We start from the raw sequence: 8596 nt of genomic DNA, 5'->3' as shown, positions 1-8596 counted from the left end.
ACAACCAGAATTCCAGAAAAGTTCTTTAAATTTGTATGAAATAACAAATAAAACATTTTCAAATCACATGAGCCTATATTTTATTCACAACAGAACATAGATAATATAACAAATGTTCAAACTGGGAAATTGTAGACCTTTATCCAGTAAATGAGCTCATTTCAAATTTGCTGCCTGCTACATGTCTCAAAAAAGTCGGTACAGGGACAAAAAATGGCTGAAAAAGCAAGAAAGTTTAAAAAGATTCAGCTGGGAGAACATCTAGCAACTAATTAAGATAATTGATATCAGGTATGTAACCATATTAGCATTAAAAGGGATGTCAGAGAGGCAGAGTCTCTCAGAAGTAAAGATGGGCAGAGGCTCTCCAATCTGTGAAAGAGTGTATAAAATGATTGTGGGATACTTTAAAAACAATGTTCCTCAACGTGAAATTGCAAAGGATTTGCAAATCTCATAATCTACAGTGCATAACATCATCAAAAAATTGAGAGAAACTGGAGATATCTCTGTGCGTAAGGGACAAAGCCGAAGACCTGTATTGGATGCCCGTGGTCTTCGGGCCCTCAGACGACTCTGCATCACTCATGGGCATGATTGTGTCAATGACATTACTAAATGGGCCCAGGAATACTTCCAGAAGGCACAGTCGGTAAACACAATCCGCCGTGCCTTCTGCAGATGCCAGCTAAAGCTCTATCATGCAAAAAGGAAGCCATATCTGAACATGGTCCAGAAGCGCCGTCGTGTCCTGTGGGCCAAGACTCATTTGAAATGGACTGTTTCAAAGTGGGAAAGTGTTCTATGGTCAGACGAGTCCAAATGTGACATTCTTGTTGGTAATGAAGGGCGCCGTGTCCTCCGGGCTAAAGAGGAGGGAGACCTTCCAGCGTGTTATCAGCGTTCAGTTCAAAGTCCAGCATCTCTGATGGTATGGGGGTGCATAAGTGCATACGGTATGGGCAGCTTGCGTGTTTCGGAAGGAACTATGAATGCTGAAAGGTATATAAAGGTTTTAGAGCAACACATGCTCCCCTCCAGAGGACGTCTGTTTCAGGGAAGGCTTTGTGTATTTCAGCAGGACAATGCAAAACCACATACTGCAGATATTACAACAGCATGGCTTCGTGGCAGAAGAGTCCGGGTGCTGAATTGGCCTGTCTGCAGTCTAGATCTTTCACCTATAGAGAACATACAGTAATTACCTGTGACACCCATGGTGCATTGTGAGCAGGTATACAGGCCCACAGAGCATGCAGATAATTATCTGTGACACCCATGGTGCACTGTGAACAGGTATACAGGCCAACAGAGCATGCAGATAATTATCTGTGACACCCATTGTACACTGTGAGCAGGTATACAGGCCAACAGAGCATGCAGATAATTATCTGTGACACCCATTGTACACTGTGAGCAGGTATACAGGCCCACAGAGCATGCAGATAATTATCTGTGACACCCATGGTGCACTGTGAGCAGGTATACAGGCCCACAGAGCATGCAGATAATTATCTGTGACACCCATGGTGCACTGTGAGCAGGTATACAGGCCCACAGAGCATGCAGATAATTATCTGTGACACCCATGGTGCACTGTGAGCAGGTATACAGGCCAACAGAGCATGCAGATAATTATCTGTGACACCCATGGTGCACTGTGAGCAGGTATACAGGCCCACAGAGCATGCAGATAATTACCTGTGACACCCATGGTGCACTGTGAACAGGTATACAGGCCCACTGAGCCTGCAGATAATTATCTGTGACACCCATTGTACACTGTGAACAGGTATACAGGCCAACAGAGCATGCAGATAATTATCTGTGACACCCATGGTGCACTGTGAGCAGGTATACAGGCCCACAGAGCATGCAGATAATTACCTGTGACACCCATGGTGCACTGTGAGCAGGTATACAGGCCCACAGAGCATGCAGATAATTATCTGTGACACCTATTGTACACTGTGAGCAGGTATACAGGCCCACAGAGCATGCAGATAATTATCTGTGACACCCATGGTGCACTGTGAGCAGGTATACAGGCCAACAGAGCATGCAGATAATTATCTGTGACACCCATTGTACACTGAGCAGGTATACAGGCCCACAGAACATGCAGATAATTATCTGTGACACCCATGGTGCACTGTGAGCAGGTATACAGGCCAACAGAGCATGCAGATAATTATCTGTGACACCCATTGTACACTGAGCAGGTATACAGGCCCACAGAACATGCAGATAATTATCTGTGACACCCATGGTGCACTGTGAGCAGGTATACAGGCCAACAGAGCATGCAGATAGTTATCTGTGACACCCATTGTACACTGTGAGCAGGTATACAGGCCAACAGAGCATGCAGATAATTATCTGTGACACCCACTGTACACTGTGAGCAGGTATACAGGCCCACAGAGCATGCAGATAATTATCTGTGACACCCCTTGTACACTGTGAGCAGGTATCAGTACTGACTACTTTTTATATTGAGTCATATGTTTTATGTGAATTACTCTTTACTGAACTGAAGGCCAGTATTCGTCACTGTGAATATGTTGTTGCAGACGTCCATCCAGAAATCAGAGCTGGGGGAAAAGATATGGTCCTTATTCCAATTAATTTTTGGTACAAATATCAAAGTGTCTGTAGTTGGTTTTGATGCTGGATTCAGTTAGTAAATATTAGAAAAATTGCATATTCTCAACTCGTATTTATGGATTAAGTCTTCGAATGTCATGAAATGACTGTTACTGAAAAGGAGGTGGAGATGTGTAATCCCTTTCTGTCCCCGTGAGTGATAGTGAATAGTGATATTGTGAAGTAGGAAATCCAGATTATTCCAGATTGGCATGTATTTACAGGGTATGAGAGTACAGTTAGTGATTTTAATGGCTTTCCACTGGGCTGTCAGTGCTGTGGAAATGGAAGCACTGTGTTGTTAAAGCAGTTTTGTTTCTTTAATGATATTTTGAGTAAGTCTGCATGTCTGAGATTTTTATAGTACAGCTGCTCCTGCTGTAACCATGAGCTGCTGTTTCTGCTGTAGTGTGACCATTTAGTTAAGTCTTGCAGTTGATTTGCTAAGTAATAATTAAGAAAAATGAGCTTGTAATCCACCTTGAGATTTACTTTTCTGTAATGTGGAATGTTTGATTTTGAGTTTTTGTTTTTCCAGCAAAAATGTGACATTAATGAGTTAAGAGTTTGAAAGAATTTTTCTGAAATTATTTTGGATGAGTTATTTTATTTTTATTGATTTAAGTGGGAGACTCATCTATTGTTTTGAATAAGGGGGTGTAGTTGGGGGTAACCAAGTCTGACAGCCTGTGGGAGATGTAGATACCCAAGTACCAGATATTTCCAGTGTGAAATGGACCATCCTGATCGGCTGAATCCCAGGCATCTTCAGACAGTGAGAATATTATGGGTTTTTTTCCAGTTTATTGTGTAGTTTGATAGATTTGAAAAGGTATTAATGAAATTTAAATTTCATATATTGAGGGTTTCATAAAAACAGCAAGATATCATCTGCATAGAGACTAATTTTGTGTTGTTATTAGTATGAATTCCATTTATTTCACTGTTCTGTCATATTGCTGCCACAATTGTTTCTATGAAGATGGCAAACAGTGAAGGAGAGAGTGGGCATGCAGGCCGTCTTCCCCGTCGGAGTGTGAATGCAGGTGATGTGATCCCATCTGTGACACTGTAGCTTTGGCTGAGGTGTACAGTATTTTAACCCAGTGGGTGAACGACTCTCCGAAGCCAAATCTATGCAATGTATTAAAGAGGAATGTCCAACTGACTGTCAGATGCCGTTTCTGAATCTAATGATGTAATCATGGGTTTAGTATGGGTATGCTGAGCAGTATTGACTAAATTAAATAATCTATGGATGTTGTCCGAGGCATGTCTTGTCTTGATTAAGTCTGTCTGATCAGGATGGATTATAGTAGGAATGACTGTCTGTAACTGAGTGGCGAGAGCTTTTGTAATGATTTTCAAGTTTGTATTCATTAGTGAGAGTGGCGGGTAACTGGAGGGTTGTGTTGGGTCTTTATCAGGTTTCAATAACACTGTAATGGCCAGTAACTGGAGGGTTGTGTTGGGTCTTTATCAGGTTTCAATAACACTGTAATGGCCAGTAACTGGAGGGTTGTGTTGGGTCTTTATCAGGTTTCAATAACACTGTAATGGCCAGTAACTGGAGGGTTGTGTTGGGTCTTTATCAGGTTTCAATAACACTGTAATGGCCGGTAACTGGAGGGTTGTGTTGGGTCTTTATCAGGTTTCAATAACACTGTAATGGTCGCTGCGCTCATATTTGATGGGATTTGTGATGCATGTTTAATTTCTCTTACCAGTCTATTGAAGAGTGGAGATAATATGTCCCAAAAATGTGTATAGATTTCTGCAGGGTAACCATCCGGTCTGGCGATTGGTTGTTAGGCATTTGGTTGAGGACCTTATGGAGTTCTTCTGATGTTAATGGTGCATCAAGCAGAGGTGGAGATTTCAGGTGTAGGGAGTACAAATCCAGACCAAGATTTTGTTTCAACAAACCAGTTGAGTCTCTGTGACTGTGACTCTTTATATTCATCTGGGTGGTTGAAACAAAATCTTGGTCTGGATTTGTACTCTCTGGACCTGAAATCTCCACCTCTGGCATCAAGGGCATCTGCTGTTTCATTGGTTAATATGGGTAAGTCTAGGATATTTTAAAATGATTCTATATCAACTGGATCTGGTTCTTCTGAGAAGTATAGGTTCTTATAAAATGGTCAAAAGAAGTTTATTTTGTGAGATTATTGAAATATTTATTAGTGGAGTCACTTTTGCTTAAAAGTAATGCTTGTAATGGTCAGGTGATCTTATTTATTGTGGATTTTTTTCCATATTTCTGCAGACTGTCAGGCTGTAGAGTCACAGAAGAAGGCTGTTCTTCCCTGGCTTCAGCTCTGAGGTCAAACCCCTCACACCTGAGAGAGCTGGATCTGAGCTACAATCACCCAGGAGACTCAGGAGTGAAGCTGCTCTCTGCTGTACTGGAGGATCCCAGCTGTAAACTGGAGAAGCTGAAGTGAGTACAGAGTGTGTGTCTGACACGCTACAGATACTTATGCATGTATGTGAAGAAGAGACACCAATTAATAAATGTATACAGCAGTACTATGTCATTCTGCTTCTCCTATAGTGTGGATCACGGTGGAGAGTGCAGGACCAGACCAGGCTTACAGAAATGTAAGTGTCTTTGCATGTTTTCATTAATAATACCATGAATACTATGTTATGGTTGTATTCACACAATTGTTGTGATGAGTGTGGCTTTTTGCACTGTGTGTAGATGGATTTCCATGTTTTGTGTTTAGGTGAGTTTCATGTCATTTTAGACAAACATCCAAACGAGAAACAAAATATCAGAATCATCACCAAAAACACTATCAATTCATTTAATCATTTTTAAAAATATTTTTTACAAATGCTTTACAGCTGCTCATATTGTCTTCGTGTTTGCGTGGGAGTGTAGGATGGTTAAATATATTCTGAATTAGTTATACATCTTTAATTTCACAAAAAAAGAACCCTTTGCATTTGTTCTTTTTGCGGATGCCGTGAGTGTATGTGATTTCTGTGTGAAATTCGTTAGTATTGTCCTAAGGAGGCACCTGTAGGCAGTGAGACCGGACTCTCTCCTCAAGTGCAAAATGTGAATTTGCATTTTTACAGGGTGGTTCTGTAACACTCCTTAATATTCATGAGAGAATATTACTGATTGGCCACTGAATCCCTTAAACCAGGGGAGCCCAAATCCAGTCCTGGAGGGCCAGAGTCCTGCGCATTTTTGAGTTTCCCCTCATTTAACACACCTGATTCATCTCCTTGTGCTAATAACCACACAGCTCTTGAGCTGAATTATTTATGGTGGATCAGGGAAAGAACTTTGCTACACAGGGCTCCAGCCCCCCAGGACTGGATTTGGACACCCCTGCTTTAGGTAGAAGAAACAGGCAGCACAAGTCGATGTTAACTGGCCAATGAGGTAGTGCCCCTCTCATAAATATTAATCAGCCAGCCAATCATGTAGGGCTTCACTCGTGAATATTAAAAAGTTCTCCTGATCCACGGTGCTAAAAGAAATTAGCGCCCGGGACACACTGGATGTGCGGCGGAAAATATCAAATTTCATTTCGGCGCCCATGTTAACAGATTAGAGCGGCCGCGTGCGTGCGCGAGATGCGGGGCTCACGCCTCGCGGCAGCGGCGCAGCATCTACAGTCACGCGCGCGGTAAGCGGTTCTCTATGGAAGCGTATTGCATTCATCTGGGGGAAATTAATTCTGTTTTTCCGAATTAATGAGATAATAATCCCGTTTTTTAGAGCAATATTTTTCTGAATTAATGAGAACCTTCCTGTTTTTTATGATGCACGATCTGTGCCGGAATAATCGTTTATATCAGAACCCAGGTCCAAATGTTTATTAAATATCACTTTAAACATGTAATAATATTACTTAAATATTGTTATTGATGGCTATTTTCAAGCCGCACGCGCCGGAATTAGCGGTTAGAAGGAAAGACACTGACTTTAGTATTGATCTCTGGTGTCGTTTTGTGGTAAATATGCTTGTGATGAATATGTCTGATGAATGTCGCTGCTTTGTCATTTTATTTCCCCATAATTAAGCTGTTAGTTTAGCTCGCTCCCCATTTTGGCAGCTCTTCCCCCCAACATTTCCTGAGCTGTTTCATAAACTTCAGTTTCCGCTTCGTTAGGGGAAGCTGTGCTGTTTTTATATCGTACAGAAACATAAAGTACAGGCGGCCTGATGGGATTAATAATTCTTCCTCCTGCCTACAGACTCCTGCCAGCTGACGCTGGACCCCAACACAGCAAACAGACGCCTGTCTCTGTCAGGGGGGAACAGGAAGGTGACATGGGGGGCAGAGCAACCATATCCTGATCATCCAGAGAGATTTGACAGCCGCCCCCAAGTTCTGTGCAGAGAGAGTCTGACTGGCCGCTGTTACTGGGAGGCTGAGTGGGATGGATATGGAGCCCGAATAGGAGTGACTTTTAAAGGGATCAGGAGGAAAGGAGGGAGTGACTGTGTGCTTGGATTCAATGACATGTCATGGAGTCTGTCCTGTGATACTGACAGTTACTCTGTCCGACACAATAAGAAAGAGACTCTCATACCCATACGACCCTCAGGCTCCCACAGAGTAGGAGTGTATCTGGACTGGGGGGCTGGTGCTCTGTCCTTCTACAGAGTCTCCTCTGATGGACTGACCCCCCTGCACAGAATCACCTCCTCATTCACTGAGTCCCTCTATCCAGGGTTTCGGGTTTATAGAAACGCCTCAGTGTCACTGTGACGTGTTGCTGGTTCTCCTGGCAAAAAGATAAAATCTCTGCTTTTTAACCTTTATAATCCTTTTTACTCTAAAATGTACAGAACCGTGCAAAAGTCTGATACAGCTAGTCAATCTGTCACTGACTTTTTAAACCAATATATTTAATTATTCAATTGAGTTGTTGGTGAAATTTAACAAAATCATGGAACGGCTGAGGTGCCCCTGAGGAGAAGTTTGGGAACTGAAGCGGTGTTCATCTAGCCATCCAACTAGATATCAGTAACTTTTTAGGAAACAGAAGAAATTATTACTAGTTTTTATTGTGTTACTCTTAATTTGCACACGTTCTAATGTTAAATTGTGCTTTTGTTCTAAGCCAAAGCACACTTGCTACCCAGATAAACAGCTTTAAACATTTCTTTGGAATGTTTCCTAAGACTTTTGCACAGTACTGTATGTTTGACAAGAAATAAATGACTGTTCAGTGAGCTGAATAACATGAAAATATAGTTTAATAGTTTATCTCTCTGACTAAAATGTAATTAAATGTAATCCTGATTGGGGGGGGCTATCCCCTTCTCCTGTATATGTACATTTTATATATTGTATATTTATGTCCATTTACTGTATTCCCTCCCTGTACAGTGACAATAAAGGCTTTCTGTTCTGTCCTATTAATGTCGTGCTTCAGCGTCACCCAAAGCATAACTGAGTAACATAATGAAACCACAGTCTGCTGGATTAAGTTAAATTCACTGTATTACTGCAGCTGAACATAATTGACACAATGACACTCAATGTGTATAATCATTTAACTGGAGACATAACAGACCGAAAAAACACTGGAAAATATAATTATGTCCTGATTCAGTGGATTAAAGTAAAATTATTGATGTATTTGAATAAATAATGAAATTTGTTTTTGTTAAATAATTAACCCCCCACCCCACTGTAAAAGGTCTGGTTATGCCCCTGTCAAACAGAACAGGCAGGTGTCCAGACAGCCTTGCCACCCCCACCGCACTGTAAAAGGTCTGGTTATGCCCCCGTCGTACAGAAGGGGCAGGTGCCCAGGCAACCTTGCCACCCTCACCCCACTGTAAAAGGTCTGGTTGCTCCCCTGTCGGACAGAAAGGGCAGGTGCCCAGGCAACCTTGCTACCCCCACCCAAATATAAAAGCTCAGCTTATGCCCCCATCAGACAGAACTGGCAGGTGCCCAGGGTCCCTTA

At 42.1% G+C, this 8596-nt stretch overlaps 1 long non-coding RNA gene across 10 annotated transcripts; it reads left to right on the top strand.

Moving 5' to 3' along the window:
- Nucleotides 1-1221: 1221 nt before the first annotated feature.
- Nucleotides 1222-2523, top strand: LOC125726518 (uncharacterized). Of its 10 annotated transcripts, none has more exons than XR_007388217.1 (4): nucleotides 1222-1668; nucleotides 1793-2040; nucleotides 2223-2284; nucleotides 2347-2523. It is a non-coding gene; the product is annotated as an uncharacterized LOC125726518 (long non-coding RNA). The 10 variants fall into 10 exon arrangements; XR_007388216.1 differs by having other exon boundaries at nucleotides 1793-1854; nucleotides 1979-2040; nucleotides 2223-2494; XR_007388215.1 differs by lacking the exon at nucleotides 2223-2284.
- The last annotated feature ends 6073 nt before the right edge of the window (nucleotides 2524-8596 follow it).

The sequence above is a fragment of the Brienomyrus brachyistius genome, unplaced genomic scaffold (genome assembly GCF_023856365.1).
Source record: "Brienomyrus brachyistius isolate T26 unplaced genomic scaffold, BBRACH_0.4 scaffold73, whole genome shotgun sequence".
Lineage (NCBI taxonomy): Eukaryota > Metazoa > Chordata > Actinopteri > Osteoglossiformes > Mormyridae > Brienomyrus > Brienomyrus brachyistius.
This window is presented reverse-complemented; position numbering and strand designations above follow the sequence as displayed.